This window comes from Pleurodeles waltl, chromosome 8 (genome assembly GCF_031143425.1).
Source record: "Pleurodeles waltl isolate 20211129_DDA chromosome 8, aPleWal1.hap1.20221129, whole genome shotgun sequence".
Taxonomy (NCBI): Eukaryota; Metazoa; Chordata; class Amphibia; order Caudata; family Salamandridae; genus Pleurodeles; species Pleurodeles waltl.
In genome coordinates, this window is record NC_090447.1 from 1,379,545,099 (window position 1) to 1,379,563,902 (window position 18,804).

The following is an 18,804-nucleotide window of genomic DNA, read 5'->3' on the forward strand; positions in this document are numbered from 1 at the left end:
ACACTACTGGGAAAAGGACTGGGGAGGGGTGGTAAAAAGGGCTGAGTGGGAGGACTGTTTATGACACCGGGACTCCACGTGTGAACCACTTTACGGGCACTAAAAAAAACCCCGACAGTGAGCACTTGGTCCCCCTCCACTCCTCACCTGCAAAACCCCACCTTTTGTTTTTTCCCTATTTTTCCCCAGTCTGTCATAATTTAGAGAGAAATAGAGGTGGACATCCACCCCACTTACCGTTGCGTTTTCTGTCCTTTATGTTTCCGGTACCCCGAGCCTGAAAGCAGCCGGAAGACCACCGGAACTATAACCTGGAAAAGAAGAGGGAAAGAAAGGCAGAAGAAACCATCAGTCAAAGACGGAGATCCCTGCCTAAATCTAAAAGAAAAACCCCATGCTCCCTGAAAACGAACAGTTAACCCTTTAATATAAAATAAAACACTTACCTGAGTAATAACAGCGCCTCTCAGTTGCCTTTATACCGTTCGTACTGCCACACAGACAAAACAGGCAGCTGTGTTCTGGACCACTTGCAGGTGCAACATAAGGGACTCATTTGCCACAACCAGAAGAGCACCGTCATAGTAAAGGTGGCTGGTTATGACATTCTGAATAATGGTCTTGCTACAGTTCAGATGGAGCCAGGAGAAGACATTTCTAAGGAAGCGAAAGATTCCAGTACAAGTACCCCAAATAGCAGTAATTTGATTTGCCATGTTAAGCTTGCAATCAAGCAGAATGCCAAGATTCTTTACAAGTTTTTTTGGGCAAGGTGGAGTGCCCAATTCCATGGGTCACCAGGCATCACACCAGATCTGAGTAGCTCTGCCAAACGGGATGATTTCAGTTCCCCCCCTATCACGATGAAGACGGTTCTGCTTCATCCAAGATACCACAGCAAACAAAGACAGGGAAAAAAGAACCGATTAGGTGGACATGGATCATCAGGAGACAATGATTGGACTGAGTAAAACAGATCCCGGACCACCTCACGAGAAATGTGGTCAAATCTTCGCAGCTGACTCAGTTTATCAGGAGGTGGGAGAAAGTACCAGGCTTTGCTGTATAGAGGATCTATCTGATAGAGTCCTCACATATTTTATTAATCTTATTAGAAAAATGAAGTGACAATTATTCACGTGGTTAAGGAGAGACACAACCTGCAAGAATCAGACTGTGTGTTCTGTAAGGGTTTTACAAATGTCATTAGCAGAAGAGCCAGATTTCTGAATCCTACCAGCCAGGAAGCTCCTATGTGCCTCCCTTAGGTGTTTCTGATGAACACCTAGGTAGTGTTTGTAAGAGAATTTGTCATGAGGAGGTTTGGGCGGGCACCAGGCTCTCGAGTTTCTTACACTGTTACTTCTCTCTTCTAAGCTCGCATTTTCCACTTAGCCTGGTGTTTACATTGACTCCTTTCAAAGATTTAAAAGAGACCATAATGTCAAGAGAAACATATGAAATATTGCCACTGGCCAGTCAATGTCTGTAATGTCTTCCAAGACCCCAGACTGACCTGATTAATTTCCGTCCATGGGCGAACAGCGAGTAGCTTCTCAACGAAGAAAGAATTGAATGTTCAGGCAATATGATTTGGAAATTAATTAGGAAATGATCTGTCCAAATCAGTGGCGTTGGTGGATCTACCTTTATCCAATTGGTATTACTAAACAATTGTTCAAAGTTGTGGCTTGCAACATGCCTCAGGCCTCAAACCTTTTGTGGCAATTCAACTGTTCTCAGGTCCACTGTCAACGTTTAGACCTTAAACTCACTTGAATCAGTTCAGTTACCATGTGTGCACATCTAAGACCTAGAGCAGGGTTTCTCAAATTTTCCAATGCTGAGTTGTCATTTTTGTTTGGTAATCCAGATTCAATATGAGTAGGCACATGCAAAATGTAAATTCTGCAAGCATAATTTGCAAAATATTAGGAATTTTGCATTGTGCTTGTTATGTGAAATTCCCAAAATTACACCATTACTCCAAGTCACATAATTGCGCCACCATTCATGGCAGAATAGTAGCGTAGGAGCAGTGCGAACAACCAAAATGCAAGCAGCTGGTGTTCATAGCACTTTTGTATTACGTACCATTTTTTAGTGCGAAATGTGTCCTCAAGTCAAAAATCGACGGGAAGACTCATTTTACTTTAAACTATTACATTAAATGACAGATTGAATCTGACATAATTTTGCTGAATTTTGTGTAATTTTCCCTACATTTTGCATATGTACGCGAAAGCAAGTTATGCAAATTTCACACACCCCTAAATATGACTCTTGCAGCCTTCATTTTTAACATTACTAAGCAGGATACCACTTTTAACTTATTGATTTGTTCTAGAGTATCCTGCCCGTGCCAGCCCTTTGACATGGCACACCCACACATTTGGCTGGGACAGGCAGTAAGGGGCAGCAAAATGTTTCCATTTAAGGAAACCGTGTCACCCTAGTTGATTGCCTTATTGACACAATATCACATTCTCAAAGTACATGGTAAGAGAATTAGGACCAGCTGCAATTTGAGACGCATCTATGGCTTTATCGATAGCCATCCCTCACTATTAAGACACAAAAGAATACCTTGTATTTATATAAATGCAAGCAGCACATTTTATTTAATTCGTGACAGTAAAATGTAGAGTTTTAAAACTGCCTTCCAAGGGCATCTGCTGTTCTCTTTATATTTTTTAGGGTCGAGCCTACGTTGCATGCGCTCGCGCATGCGTATCGCAGCGAGACGCTTTAGTATTCAGAAAAGGGCTCGGAGCCCTGTCAACTTCACGTCAGTGTTTTTTATTAGTTCGTGGGCTTGCCTAATAAAATCTTCTTGCTTTCATTAGTCGAAGGCACGCATACGTCATGCCTTTTCAGGTGGCTAGCCCTCCTCGAGCGCAGCGACCAAGTACAGAAAACATGCGAGGCTCGCTGTTTTCCATCGGGCTCGTGGACTTCTTTTTCTCTAATTTACGAGCGCGATCTCGCTTGGCAGAAGTCGAGCGCTTTACATAGTTAATTTCACTTTTTCGGGTTATGTACATAAATGCACTTTTGCCCGATAGGTGAAATGTCGGGTTAGGAGTTTACAACGCGATCAGCTCTAACATGAGCAAACGCGAGACCCGTTGCATTGTAAATGCTTGTTTTTTTTACTTTTAGGTAGTTTTAGGCTTAATTATTCCTTTAAGTGTGTAAGTGGTGATTGACTTACAATTCACCTTTAGTAGTGTGACACCATTTAATATACTTCCTGCTTTCACCTGTATCGCTCAAGCAGTCAGAAGGCTGCCCCAGAGCACTACTAAAAGTATAAAATAGTCACATCACACAAAATATGTCACAGGTGTATTATGTACATATACCCGAGATAACGTTTATGAATTTGAAATATACATGATAACAATGCGTGCATTCTCCCTAAAGCGTTCTCTTTATTCATGAATATGTCGATCATCGTTATCTGAAAGGTTTTCCCAAGAGGATTTTGGGGGGGGGGGGGGGGGGGGTTGCAGAGATATATAACTTGTAAACAGCTGATAAGTATGCATGTGCCCTATAAAATGAAATGTATTAGCAATGGAGTTAGCAATGTATAAGGTAAACAAATAACATATTGATTTGCGTGTGCGTGTGTCTGCGCACGTGCGCGTGCGCGCGCGTGTGGGCGTTCAGGAAGGAGTAGGTGTGATGAGGCATATTGATGCATTTACGTTTAGTGCAGCAGCAACTTCATGACTGGCCGTAATACTCCATACAGAATGCAGACCAAGGAGGGAGACTGCTTGTATACATTGAGGTGCTTGTGAATATATCATGTTTCAGCAAGAAACGAGTTGGAAGAAGTCATTTCATCACCTTTGCGGACCAGTATGAGAACCATGTGCGAACTGTCAGCTCTATGGCTCTACATCCTTCAGAGAAGCCAGTCTACGAACATGGACGCCGGCAGGACGGACTGGCGACCCGAAGACTCTCTAGCAAACATGCTCAAACCAGCCCGCTCCCTTCATCTCCATGCGCAATCTCTCCCCTTTCATTTATCCATCCTCTCGCTCTACTGTCGTTCTCTCTCTCTCTCTTTCTCCCACTTTCTTATTGCTTCGTCTCTGCCTCTTCACAACCCCTTTTCTCCCTCTTGAAACCTCCCTCTGTCTGGTGCAATCTGTAGCGTAGCCAGTGTATCATGGGCCCTGGTGCAAGGAAGGAAATTTGCCCCCCTGGCTGCTGTTTGAATTATGAAATACAGCAATGATCAGGCTTCAGTGGGCCTCTCAGACTTCTGGGCCCCGGTGCCACTGCACCCGGTGCACCAATGGGAGCTGTTCCCCTCGCTGCAGTTAACCTCGGGAAGCTGGAAAAGTGACAGAGACACCAAGATTGACACCCTGCCCTAAAACTGGCCTCCAGGGGCTCCGTCCCACTGTGGAAATTCTCGGTGGAATAAAAGACCTGTCCGCCCTTGCCCGGACTTAAGATCTAGCCTTCCTAGTCATGTCTGGGAGTCTCAATTAGACTGTAAAATAGGAAAGTGTATACAATGGCAGAAGACACCATTCTTTATAGTTAATTCTTTATCATACCTGGGGTCATTTACACCGTAGCATCATTGTCTAAGTGGTGGAAACACACTTTGCACCCACCCGTCTTAACACCAGGGGTATCGGCACCCATTCTCAAAAACATATTGCATGATGATTTAAGAAAGACCAGTGGAACAGTGTATGCAGACTGTGCGACTTTTGACCAAAAATGGGTCCGGCACTATAGCATTTTTTGTGTAGAATGCATTTCTGTTAAGGGTTGATGTACAGGGCACAGTGCTGGGGCACAGAACGAAAAGAAAAGGGGGAATGATAAAAAGCAACAATGACATTTCGGATTTTCCAAGACCAGTAGGTAGCAGAGTACAGATTTACAATCATCAAATTGTTAGGATAAGTGTCTCATCAATGTATTTGAAACTCTTAAGGTCTTCTACAGTTGCTTTCAAGTGTAGAGTGGAATCAATAGAATCGTTTCCAAGCTGGTAAAACATATGAGCAATTTATTGTGGGGGATGTGAACAGTTTTCTGGAAATGGAAGTGAGCACAAGTGGTCCGGTAAGAGGGGAAGGGTGGATGAACTATAAATAGGGTTAAGAGTACGGAGGAAGGTTGCAGTTCCCACTTATCTGGCTTTTGTGTGATGGAAGTACCAAAAAAATAAGCAATCAACAGGTTTCATATGATGTTATTAGCTTTTGTACGCGGCATTCTACAATTAGAGTGGCAGAATAGCTCTGTCCTAATCTGGCCCCCTTTTTTTGGTTCTGGGGTTTCCATCAGTTGCTTGCCTGCGGTTAGGAAAAGTTTCACAAATGTTGCGTTTATTAATGGCCTTGTCACTTGTTACTAAGTATAGTTTCTGATTTCGAGCAGTCACACTGAAACAATTCTTTAACACTGATTAGCCTCAGATTGGAATTATGCTCGGGGAGCACGCTATGGCTGCCAGCTCCCATTCCGTCCCTAAGCACACTCAATTGTTGGTTTCTTGAGGAAATGCCAAATCTACAGGAGAATCCACCAGTGACATCTCCTCCTCCGGCATTAGTCGTATATCGCAGAAGAAAATCTACTAGTGGATATTCCTCCAGGTTAAGCACTTCCTCCAGAATCTGACCAAGAATCTGAAAGTTCTTTCCTGCACTACCAAACTCTAAACTTGACCCTATGTTGACAGCCTTCTCCACTGCTACAACGTGTTGCATCCTCGTCTCCGTGTGATTGTTGTGAAGCAATAGCCTTAGTATTAAACTGCAGTCAGTCATCTCATATCTGGCTTCGACTAAAAGGTTTCATTTTATCCATCAGCTGTCTCCAAGTGATTACGTTTCTGATCCAAAAGTGGCCCGCAGATGACCTTGGAATCACATAAGGCCAGAAACCCTGACCAACGCCGGTAGGGCACAGCTCCTTATCCTGCAGCTCCGGTTAGAAACACATAAGTTGACAGTCTCCCTGCGCGCCCCAGAGCTGTAGACACGCTGCTCTTTCTTCCCAATCATATGTTTCCTTTTAGTGTGTTGGACACTCTCCTTGCTTGAGTGGCCTCAGGAAGTAATTATCGTGAAAGGGCAAATGGAATGTGCAAATCATAACAGCACGTCAAAGCGCATCTGCACTCCATACCATTTGCACCAGTAAAAGCTGTTTCCCCGTTTTCACTTATGTGCTTGTAGGAATACATATGTATAATGATGTGCAGACATTGCAGTCACCCTCTATGTTAAAAACTGCACTCAGTTGCTCGTAGGAGACAACTGTGCATGCCAGGCCTCCCTAGCAAGTAATCCACTCCATGGCACTAACTCTTCAGAATAATTTCCACAGTGGGGTGGAGCCCAGCAATTTTATTGTAAGGGTAGAAAATCTGATTATCATAGGTTTACTCCAACAACTTCCTAGATTTCTGATGTTGTAGTGTTTCAGATACATTTGCCTGGCGCAGTTAAGTTGGAGATTTATGGAAAGACCTGCTCTACTCCCTATTTACCTGCCAGAAATATTTTTGCTGATGGCGTAACCCCTCCCCCTTTCCACCCATGGAATATAGGTATGTGTGGCGATGGTTAAGACACAGGCCCTCATTACGGCTTTGGCGGTCTTTTTTGTAGACCGCTGAAGCCGCTATGCTGGCCACCCTATTAGAAGTTTTCCACTGAGCCAGTGGGTGAAAACAGCGTTTCCGCCCACTGGCCCAGCAGAAAACTCACCACAACATAATTCAGGTGGTGAAATGCACCATGGGGCTGTCCATGGGGGCCCCTGCACTGCCCATGCCAAGTGCTGGGGCCCCTTTGGGGCCCACCGACACCTCCTTTCCGCCAGCCTTCGCATGGCAGTGAGAGCGCCATGCAAAGGCTGTCAGAAAGGGGACATGGAATCCCCCTTGCGGATTGAGACCGCCAAGATCGCCAGGCTGTTGACAGACGGCAACCTGGCGGTGCTGGCGGTCTGACCATGGCCCATGTGCCACGGTCATAATAGGGCAGTCGGACTGCCCTGTCTGTGGTGGTCACGACCGCCACACTTGTAATGAGGGCCACAATGTGCACACTTTGTCTCCCATTCCGCTTGCTGCGATAATCCCAGTTCGGGAGCAAACTGGAGATTGAACACAAATCAGGATTCTGGGTTTCACCATAATGATCGCACCTACTGGTTTTTGTCCACACTATTTTTTTAAAGTTAAAAACTGATTGTGCAGCCATAGAAACACAAGTTGTGAGATTGTGCACATCAGTAAAAGTGAAAACATGTTGCATTATTGTGTTTTCCCCTATTCCAAGGAATGGAAAGCAGAATGAAACATAAATACCACGCCCTTAAAAAAACAGCCTCCTGTGCTGATGTTTACTGGGTTCAGTGGACTAGAGGCAAAAACGCGAGGTCTGGTATTGTGTTTACCCTGTGGTGAAATAGCCGTACATTAATTTCCCAGAGGTTGCAATGAAGGTGGACCCTATGTGTAGGGGCACAAATCAAGTGTGAAAAAACAATGGAGACATTTTGTGTAAATCCACAAGATTAGCACTTTCTGGATGTTCAGTAGTTTTTCGGTGGCCAACCCCACACCTGAAACTGATGTATTTTCATTTGAGTAAAGCCCTTTCCGAAGCCATCATTTCAGCAGATCCTGATTCCGTGATGTGAGAGGATCTGCCATGCAGACAGCTTGTTTTTCAGTCTAAGTTTAACTCAGGTTTGCAAATTATACCCATTAACTCCGAGCCCAGGACGATGTGACTCCCTTTTGGTGCACAAGTCATGGTTGAGGATACTGATCACTCTGTACTTTCTTTGTACAATGATTTTGATGTCTACAATAGCAATCATCAGTGTTGATTTGGCAAAAGCGAATACTTGATCTTTGACGCAACAACAATGTGAACAACTGTTGTCTCCCACTATAGCTGAGTCACAGCTGCGAATAACCAGATTTTGATCCAGCTGTCCGCAATAGAGGCTTCCACTGAAAGCCATGTAGAACAGTTATTTTAGAAGATAAAGATTATGAAGTACATTCTGAAAGTTTTTTGTCAGGTGCAGGTATGACTTGCATAATTTCCACATGCAAAATGTACAACTGATTAACAAATGTCCCTTTGCAATCTACATGCCGAGTGTATGCATTACAAACATGCACTATACACATGTACTTTAAACTTAGATTAGATAGAGGTATTTCCGGGGAAAGGTGGGTGGTCAGAGAGGCAGTCAAGCAAATGGAGATATCTGTGCTTTGCCATATATTTTTAACATTCAACTATGCATCTGTTTACATCAAAATAAAGTTCTAGAGCATTGTAGGGTGCGAAAATCAAGAAAAAAAAACACACACAAGGGAGTGTGTTCTGCAATCTACTGGGGCAGCACAAAACCGTGCCTGTAAAACCTATCACCTGGTTTCTTGGGGTTTTCAGCATAAAATTCACAATTTGAACCTACCCTTTCAAAAATGTTGCTAGTAAATCCGCTCACCGAATGGTCCTGCTGTCCGCTTTGGTGAAGGTGATATCTGCATCTAGTTGCTTCCCCTAGACTGCTCATTACTGGATGTGTGTCAGAATATCATTCACAGAAATGTTACCCGACATGGACCCGTGGCCTAAATATCATTTACAAACAAGTGTCCCAATGGCAATGGTATATTTTCCATGACTAATTCTGCGTGATATATTTTTTGTTGCTGATTTTTCGGACCTGATAGACCGATGATGATATTCTGGTACCACATCTTAAAGGCCCAGTGCACCGGACGAGTAAGTGACTTAAGAAAATCTTTCTATACTGAAGTTTGCATTGCGTCAGAGCTTTTATACTGACTGCCTCAGCTTCTCACAGCAGCTTCCTCCTGTTGTAGGTCACGCTGCGGTCCATGGGGAAGGCTCAGGCATCTGCCTTTGGCAAGCAACCCTGTTCCCATGAAAGCGAGCGTGGCCTTCGCTCTGCCATCGAACATGGCAACTTTCACAAGCCTTTTGTATCCGTTCCCGCAGATAAAGGCCTGCTCTGAGCCCAGTGCATGTGAGAGACCCTCCGATGTGTCTACCTCATGAGAAGCGGCGCAGGGCATGTCCAAGGCTTGATTAACATGTTAGAAACCCCCGTCCCCAGGGAGCACGTGCTGATTGCACGGTGACTGGGAATCGGGAAACCAACCTTGGCTCGTGAGGTCACGTGCTTTATAGCAAATGCACATCTAGGCAGCTTAGTCATGACCCGCTGCTCAGTGGCTATAAAACTGCACACAGGATTTACTGCCGTGGGTTCGTCTGCCAGGCCTGACGCAATAAACCACGAGCTTTTCTCAAGCTTCTCATCTGTGTTTTTACCCAGGCCTGCAAGAGGTATGCAGTAAGCCTGCACGAGCTCTGTGTGAGCGCTGTTTGCTGAAGGCCCTTCCCTTCACTTACAAGAAGGCGCGTAACTTGGTCTACAAGCAGGGGGGTAGGTTGGTCAGTAAGACTGGGGGGGGAGTGTAATTTAGATTTTCCGACAATCAAGCTAGCATATAATGTTTAAATACATTATACGATAAGCAGGGTGCATGGAAAGGGCCTAAGGGGCATGTACCTGTGCCAGATATAATGTATGCCCGTGAACAACACACGCAGAACTGACAGTGAAATTTAAAACATTTCACTGCATCATTCTGCTACTTCACTGCATCCAAATAGGCGTAAAATTGATGCAGGGCTTTTCTCTATGAGAGCCTCCTCGCATTGCTGGGGTGGCATCACTTTTTGGACACTAGTCCAGTAATGCGTGAGTTTAGCGCCAAAAAGCGTGAAAGCGTATGTCATGGAGCTCTCTATTGTAAATACAATGCATCCATGGCGTCATTAGGGGATCGTAGCGCAGCACAAGAAATCTGTGGCATTGGGGACGATGCGTCAGACTCTTGTAAATTAGGCCCTAAGTGAGAAAACATACTATTTTTAAAACAACCAATATTTCTGAGGAATTTCAAAACAGAGAGAGAGTATGTGTGCATTTTTGTCTGTATGTAAAAATTCCTGGTGAAATCCCACTGATATCTCACAATACCCAACTGAAAGCACCCATGCCCAACTATTTATCAGGAAATACATTTATTAAGGGGGTGTAACACCCCAAACACTCCCCCAGAAGCTACTCCTGTTACTTACTTACAAGGTTTGTGACTTGTTACTGTTAGAGATTGGATTTCTGGTTGGCTAGGATTTAAAACTTACCCAGGCAGAACACTTTTAAGATAACCTGTTCTCACCCTCTGGTATCCTGGTGGAGAGCAGGCAGGCTTATCAAGAGCCACAATGCGCAAAGCATTTGTGCAACACAAGTATTACGCAGTGAAGACACCACAAAACGACTCCAAAACAGTTTGGAAAGATAGATTATCTTAATCTAATTAAAACATGACCAAAATGACAAAAATCCAATTGAAATTGATTGCGCTATAAGCCCTTCCTCAAATGGGCAGGAAAACTCCCTGTGCTTATTCTCTGGGCTTTACGGTAATGTTGTCGCACTGAATACCGTCCTTGCCAAGGATCGCAAAAGAGGATGGTTCTTGAGTCATGGCAAAAGAGTAATGCTTCAAAAGTTTTGGGGCTAAGGGCAAGGTCTCTGTGTCCCAGGCGTTGCCAGTATGGGATTCCTCACCCAGGCCAGTTTCTGGTGAGTCTAGCCACCTGCAAGCGTAGTGCAGTTAGGGAGAGGGACCACGCGGGTCCTGGTGGGTGCAGTAATTTATGGGATCACAGACAGTGCGGAGTAGATGGGCTGCTGGGGTCGTGATCTCTAAGGAGCAGCAGCAAGTCGGGTCCGTGTGGTGCTTATCCTAGGCTAGCAGGCACAGCAGTCTCTTGCCAGGGTTGTTGGAAGCAGGGCTAGACCAGTCCCTGCCTGCAGAATGACAAGGACGTGAGTCTTTCATGTGCCCATGAAGAGCTGCAGAGTTTTTCAGTTGCTTGGCTTGAGGCGGCCGAGGTTGCATTGACCGGCTGCACTGGGTGGATTTTTGGGCACATCGTCAGTCCTCAAGAAGTGCCGGTAAGGCGATCTCCCCATGGCAAGGCAAACATGGTGATATTCGTGACCACACGGCACAGTCATGTCCAAATGTAGGAAAAACCACTGCAAGCACATTGCTTAGAGGACCAGGGGTAGTATCGGCAGTTCAAGCAGGGCGAAACTCCGAATGGGTTGTGTTTAACAACAGTCGTTGGATAGATGAAGTCTTTGATATCCTGGAGACTTCTGAAACAGGGGGCAAGCCAACAAGCCCTTGGAGTTACGTGGGTTCGGTGAGGTTGGAGACAGTACTTTTACTTCTTCCTCACTGCAGAGGTAGCAGACAGCAGGCCAACACACAGAGCAAGTTGCAAAATGGCAGTCTGTCCTGGCAGCACAGCATTCAGCAGGCAGCAGGCCAGCACAGCGAAGCAAGTGGCAAAATGGCAGCCCCTCCTGGCAGCGCAGCTCCTCTTCTTCACAGAGTCTCCTCAGGACCCCAAAGTGAACTGATCTGGTGGGGCTTAGAGTCCAGTACTTATACCCAAAAGGCCTTTGATGTGGGTGAGACTTCAAAGGGGCCCTTTTATCCTAGCCTTGTCTACCAGGCTATCTGTTGGGGTTAATCAGTCCTTTGCCTGGAGACAAGACACCACCTATTGAAGTTTAAGTGTCAATCCCTCCCCTTCTATCTGCCCAGGAAGACCCATCAGTATGTAGATGAATGCAGATGCAGCTGAGTGGCCTGGGTTTGTGGCTGTTTACAAGGAATTCACAAAGTGTAGCTGTCACTCAGCCCAGCCCAGATGCGTATTCAGAGACAGGCTAAGGCACAGACTAGTTAAAGTAAGAAAATGCCAACTTTCTAAAAGTGGCATTTTCAGATTTACAATTTAAAATCCAACTTTACCATGAATTGTGATTTTACATTGCGAGCCCAGAGACACCAAACTCCCAATTTCTATCTTCTCCCAATTGGAAATTATACTTAAGATGTTTTAAAGCAATCCCAAAGTTAACGTACGGGAGAGATAGGCCTTGAAGCAGTGGAAAATGATTTAAAGAGTTTTTCTCTGCCTGGACATGTTAAACTAAAAAGTACACGTCCAACGTTTTAAATACACTGCACCCTACCCTCAAGGCTAACCAGGGCCTAACTTAGGGGTGATTTATTTGTAATAAAAAGGAAAGTTTGGGGCTGGCAAGTGGGTACACTTGCCAGGTCGAAATGGCAGTCTGAAACTGCACACACAGGCTTTGCAGTGGCAGGCCTGAGACATATTTGAAGGCTGCTGTGGTGGGTGGCACAATAAGTGCTGCTGGTCCACTTGTAGCATTTAATTTACAGACCCTGGGCACACCTAGTGCAGTTTACTAGGGACTTACAAATAAATTAAATATGGCAATTGTGGAAAGGCCAATGTTACCATATTTTAGAATACAGAGCCACCTGCACTTTAGCAGTGATCAGCAGTGGCAAAGAGCACAGAATCCTAAAAGCCAGCAAAGATGAGTTAGAAAAACAGGAGGTCAGAGAGCAAAAAGTTAGGGGAACCCACATCAAGGATGCCAGGTCTACCAGTTACCAAGTGATGAAATAAACAAAGGCAGAGAAAAAAGGCACACACTTTCAGTATCTGCTCAACAGTCATCAGCTCAGGGAGAGTCGTCAGGGACAGACTCTAGATGTTAGTTCTGAGGCGACCAACAATTCATGTGGCCTTATTACCAGAAGGGTTAAAATCCCTATAAACATGGCTACAGGAATTAGGTGATTTTGAAACTGTGGCATTTTTCGCATGATTATCGATTTGCCACATTTGCCACATAGTCCATGATCTGCTGGATAATGTGCAGGTTTTAAAAACGTGTTTTTTGTTCAAATGGTTCAAAAGTTACTAATTACACCTCAAAATATTTCTTGTTGTTGCAACATAATTTAGTCAATCCTGACACTTAGTCGTCCCATGCTGCATAATTTCATTGTCCCTGAGTTGGACAGTAGAACACCTGACCCAATTTTACCAGCCAGGAAATCTGACTGGTAATATTGCAGAAGACTGTGCTGCAAATGCAGCCTGAGTTCATTCCCCAAACCCTTGTTTACCCTCTCATTTGGCATGAGGGGACATACGGAATGCTCTCTCTTTACAGCTTACAGTCTCCCCTGGCCACATTCATCATCAGCAATCCCCACTTTCTGCCCTACACCAACTCCCCTGCCCCCATTTTATACATCCTAGAGCAGGAGGTGAATTGGAGCAATAATTCATAGGGACTAATGCAAGTAAATTGACCCAGAAAACCTGGGTCTGCATGGTAACTTCCCATTCCGTGGGGATTAATGCGTACTAGCCAGATTTAGGTGCAAGAACACTGGCCGTAATAGTTGATCCCAGTCACAGTTAACCCTGCACTAAATTGCCCTAGTTTGGGACGTAAGAAGGAAACACTGCAGGTTGGTCATACTACTGAGATCCCATAGGACTTTGAAAATGCTGTATTAGCTACAGGGTGATACAACTCTCCACATCATTACAGGTCCTGTTTCCAGTTCAGCGCTTTTGTGTGACAGCCTAATGCATTCTGAGTGCTGTAGTCTAATTTTGCTTTGATTGACCTAATTAGACTAGTACACCTGAAAACAATGATTAGTAAATGAAAATTTCAGACCTGGAGACAGTGTCCGTAATGACTTGGAGTGATGTGGTCACACCAGTTGTCTAGCTGACAGTCTCTGGAACTCCAAAGCAATGAGACACCATTAGTCGAACAAGTTTATAGCTGTGGGCAATGACCAAAGGCCTTGAACATTACCCTCAACCTAGGATGTCCTGCTCCTTCAGTACTTGAAATCAGGGCAACGTTGAAGCTAAATAGCAGGTGTGGGTGTCTGTATGGCTGAATATCTCTGACCACGATGATGTGGCACTGAATGTCAAGACTGGTGCCTTTCGTTTACTTTGGCCAGGATGTGTATGCAAAATGTAGCAATTTCAACATAGGAACTTTTTCATAATGACTCCTAAGATGTTTGCATATTTCAGCCACAAATGTTAAACTAACATGAGTTTTTTCTGTTTTGTTAAGGATGTATTCTATTTTGCAATTGGTTAGCACATGCCTCCTTGTTGGGAATGTACTGGGAATAAAGCATTACAACACGGAGATGTGTAATTTCAAACAGTGCAGATTGTTTTTACACTTGGATCCTACGCTATGTTAAGTTAATGCTACTAACTAAGGAAAGCACTAATTTGTTTATTGGACAGTATCTTTTTCGACAGGTGTTTATCAGCATTGTCTACAGCAGTGCTTAATTTGATCCAGTGGTCGCTCGTGGGGCCACCAGCACTCATTTTTCTTTGTTAGATATTTACCAAGAGCAATGGAGTGAAAAATGCAAAAAGGAAATAAGGGTTAAGAGATAGAAAACAGTTACAAAGAGAGAAAGCAGGAACCTGCAAGAGTGAGATAAAGGTGCAGGGAGTGTCTGGCGGTGGATTAAAGAGGCACAAGGTGAATTTAATAGTAGTATGCCTTGGTTTTCTGCATGCATATATATATATATATATATATAAACGTACATGTGTGTGTGTGTGTGTATATATATATATATATATATATACATATATATATATATATATATATATATTTTTTTTTTTTTTTTCAAATCAAGCACTCATCTGCGGTGTAATGCTTCAAAAGAATACTAACTTCATTTATTGATGTTTAACAAATGTAATCTGTTGATTCTTACAGAGTAAAAAAACAATGGTGTTTCTGTGCACTAACAGTCCCCTAAATACCCACTTCAGACTAATTGTGGGTTCTACATGCTGTAATGTTTTAGCCAGTCTATCGGCCTTTGAGCACTTGTCAGCAACGTGGAACCTCACAGTGCTCTGCTTGGGCCTTGATTTTATTTTGTAGGTCGAGTGCAAGTGCTCTGACGTGTTGTAATCTATCTGTGGGCTTTTAATCACGCCTACCGTTCATCACTCGTTCGTGGGTTTGCCATTCAGAAATCCTTCGTTATCATTGGTATAGGCATTACGTTTGTCTATCCTTGGGGTAGTTTTGTTTCCATATTGGCCATCGACTCTCTTACATGGATAATTGCACGGTTGCTGATACGTTTGACTGCGAGCGAACTTCTTTTTCCTTTTTGCGTCTTTCCTTCGCCTTCACTCTGATGGCGGACGTGGCGCTTTGAATCGTCTCACTTATGTCAGCTGTTTTACATTTCATTTTCAATTGATGTGGCAAGAAAAGTCCTGTTAGGAATTTACAATGCTAATAGCTCTAACTCGAGCAAATGCGAGACCCATTGCTTTGCAAATGCTTGTTTGTCAGGTTTCCGATAAAATGCATGGAAATCTTGTGTTTAGCTCAGAGCCCTTTGCCCAGCACCCACCTCTCCCAACTCCCCAAAAAAAATTCCCATCACTTCAGATGTTTTATTTCAAACAAGGTGTCTCTGAGGCAAGACAAGTCAGTCTCCCAGGAAATCACCACCCGGGGTGGCAGAACACCCTTATGAAAATCAGATGCTCCGAGTAAGGGTTAGTTGGTGCAAAATGTCACTTCACTTACAGTGATCAAAATCCTTGCACCTGCCCTGATTTTAATAGCGAGTGAAGGAAGAGCAGTGCTGCAGCCTATTAAATGAGAGAACCACTTTCATTGCAGAAGGATTATTGTAGGCTCTTCACACCAGGCAGTAACATCAGGGCAGACAAAAAAGCGGACGAATTGAACATCTTCCTACCCACTCCTTATGAGCATTAGGCCGAAATACCTTTGTCTGATGACGGGGCACTCTGGGCCCTCTGCCCACTTTTCTAATGCTGGATCAGGACCTGAAGAATCTGCAACACCACGGCATGTCTTGAAGGGATATGCTGTTGCCTACTGCAAACACTGGTCACATGCACTCCAGCAATGCCCTTCGAGGTAATATGCCAGCTTCCAACCATTCTCTAGTAGTTGCATGTGGAGGCTGCTGTCGGTATGATGATCCAGTTAGCAGTAGCAACCCTTTGTTGACCACTTAACATTGATTAACGGGTGGTCTACGTCACCCAGATGCACACTGGGAGTCGGGAGGTCCCCGAACTCTGAGAAGTCACTCTAAGGCAAGTCTTCAGGATGAATCCTTTATCATGAGCATGACTACAGCACAGTCCACCAGTGACCATTGTATCACGAGCATGTTGAAGAATTGCGCCCACGGCTGCGAGTAACATTGCAAAGTATATTAACATCTCATCTGGAGAATGTGGACCTGTCGCGCAAATGTTAACAAATTGTTAAAGAAACCATCCATGGACATTGTCAAACTGTAAGCTTTCGGACGATTGAAGAGGTCTCTTCCGAGCCAACATTAGAAGGAATGTGGTCACTATTTAGATCATACACAGCATCTGTAAATAAGGTATTTGCTAAAGGAGATCCAGTCACTTTTAGACTGGAATGTGGTGTAGAAACTACCCTTTTGAGTGTAAGGAAGCAGCTCTTCGGGAAGTGCTTGACAAGGTCTCAGTCATACTGTTGGTGTTGCTTGACCTAGTGTTCATCTTTGAAATCATAGTCCATGTTAATCTTTTGGGCACTCTGAGAGAGATGGTAGATGTCTCTGGTCAGTCTATTTCTTCTATTTTTATCATATTTAGTTTGATTTGAATGACCTGACATTTCGAGCAAGGTCAGTCGGTAAAAGGGATTATGCACAGGTAGGATGGAGAACACAAACAAGAGAATATGAGCTAGTCATTGTACAAAGATGCTGATATGTGATGAGTTATCAGCGAAACAAATGCAACACATACATGTATACAACATATACTTAGGTTGCAAAGTCCAGCTTCATGATAGCCATATTAACAATTAAAATATAATAAGCATGTTTCTGTTTTTTCCCTCTGATCTCATCAGATGGCACTACAGGCTGGATTTGAATTCATTAAGTATAGCGCAGGCTCGGAAATTAGGAGTTACTGTGTTCTAGTGATGGAAACCTACATGGTTGTTTTGGTGTGGCCAGGAGATTCTAACTGGAAGATCTAAAATTCCTTGTGGGTTAGTAGCAGATTATAATGTCATCGAGGTGGTGCAGGGAAATTCCATTCCAGTTTGACAGTAGGCTGTGAGAAGCTCGTACATGGCCACCCACCTTCATATCAAAAGGGAATGGTGAGCGTTCATCTTTCTAGTTTGAATAAGAGCCTGGTAGCAAGAATAAGCACCTTGTCATGGGTGGTGAAGTAATTTTGGTGGATGCTCACAAGAAGGCTGCTGGAATAATCTAATTTGCTTAGTACTAGAGGGTTAATTAGTGCCTCAGTGATGTGGAATGGGAAACATTGATTTATTTTTCATATGTTTATACTGGGTATCATAATCATGCTGTTATGGAAGGGGTAGTAATTAATATGCTTTTATGCAATCAAAGGTTGAAAAGTACGCTTAGATTTCTAGCCAAGGAGGTGAAAAAGTGAAGCTGGTGAAGAAGGGGGGAGGCAGGAAAGGAGGTTTGGAAGATGATCACATAGGTGGGTCAGTGGAATTAGGGGAATTAAGGGTCTTCCATTTTGGAAGAGTTCAGCATGGTGAACCTGAAGGCTATTCAGTCTCAAGTTGCAGTGGGAGAGTGAGAGATGTGTTATTGGAGGGAAAGATTGAAAAGGGGGAAAAGGAAGTAAATATGTGTGGCTTTCTTGTTGGTATGGTAGGAAAAACCAAATGAAGAGAGGATGTCCCCAAGTGAAGTGGTGTAAATACTGATCCTTGAAGGACTCTAACAGGAAGAATGCTTGGTGGAGATCACTTGGTGTCTTCACTGCACTGAGATAGAAAGATATGGAACTAATGGTTCAAATCAAATCCTTCTTAAACAAGATGTTTTCCAAGGTGCAAATTGATTACTATATGGCCATGTATTATGCCTGAGGGATCTTCCTCACTTCCTTTATGTAAGTATGAAAACCCACCAAACTTGCTGCAAAATGAAGCAGAGAGTTTCATGCGTACAGCAAAGTTGGAAAGTTTTTGCTTCTTCTCAGTGGTACTATTTAAAGGGATGCTCAGAAGTTGAATATGTTAAACTGGATATAAGGAAATTGGCTGGTCCTAAGTGTCAAAACAATAGAGTTGATTTTGGGCGGGTCCAACGTGCCATCACTGACTAGGAACTTTGAGATCCAACTTATTATCACCTTCACCTTGAGCAAGCTAGGATTTATCTATCCCCTGAAGTGAAAACCCTTGGTTGTTCTTGATTTTCAGCTAACATTGAAATGCTGAGCTAGGCAGCTGGCCAAAACCAAAGGTTTCTTTATAAAAATCCTCCTCCTTAAGATATGTGAAAATGGGTGCAACAGAAGGGGCCACTTCATATAGGGCAATATTTGGGTCTGAATTAGATTATTGTGGTCCCATGTTAATTAGGGCAGCTAAGAAAGCTAATAGGACCCCCACTGTGAACAAGAAACCATGGGCTTGGGTGGTGTGGTGGGGGACGGAGTAGTTCATAATGACAACATGAGAATGTTATACACTCTGTGGTTTATAATACAGTGCAACAAGAGTGTGTGCACAAGTATGAACAAGACTTCAATGGTATACCCCAAACAGAACTCTGAGATTTATGTCAATTGAAAAAATAATCGTTCCCCAGTTTTATAGGAAGACCGTTGATAGTCAATGTTTTCACTTGAATAAGAACCTGACATCAAACTTAACCTCTGTGTCTTGGTTGGA

At 43.8% G+C, this 18,804-nt stretch overlaps 1 protein-coding gene across 1 annotated transcript in view; it reads left to right on the plus strand.

Moving 5' to 3' along the window:
• Positions 1 to 18,804, plus strand: part of MAML2 (mastermind like transcriptional coactivator 2) — a 496,815-nt gene that overhangs the window by 292,192 nt on the left and 185,819 nt on the right. The window lies entirely within an intron of this gene.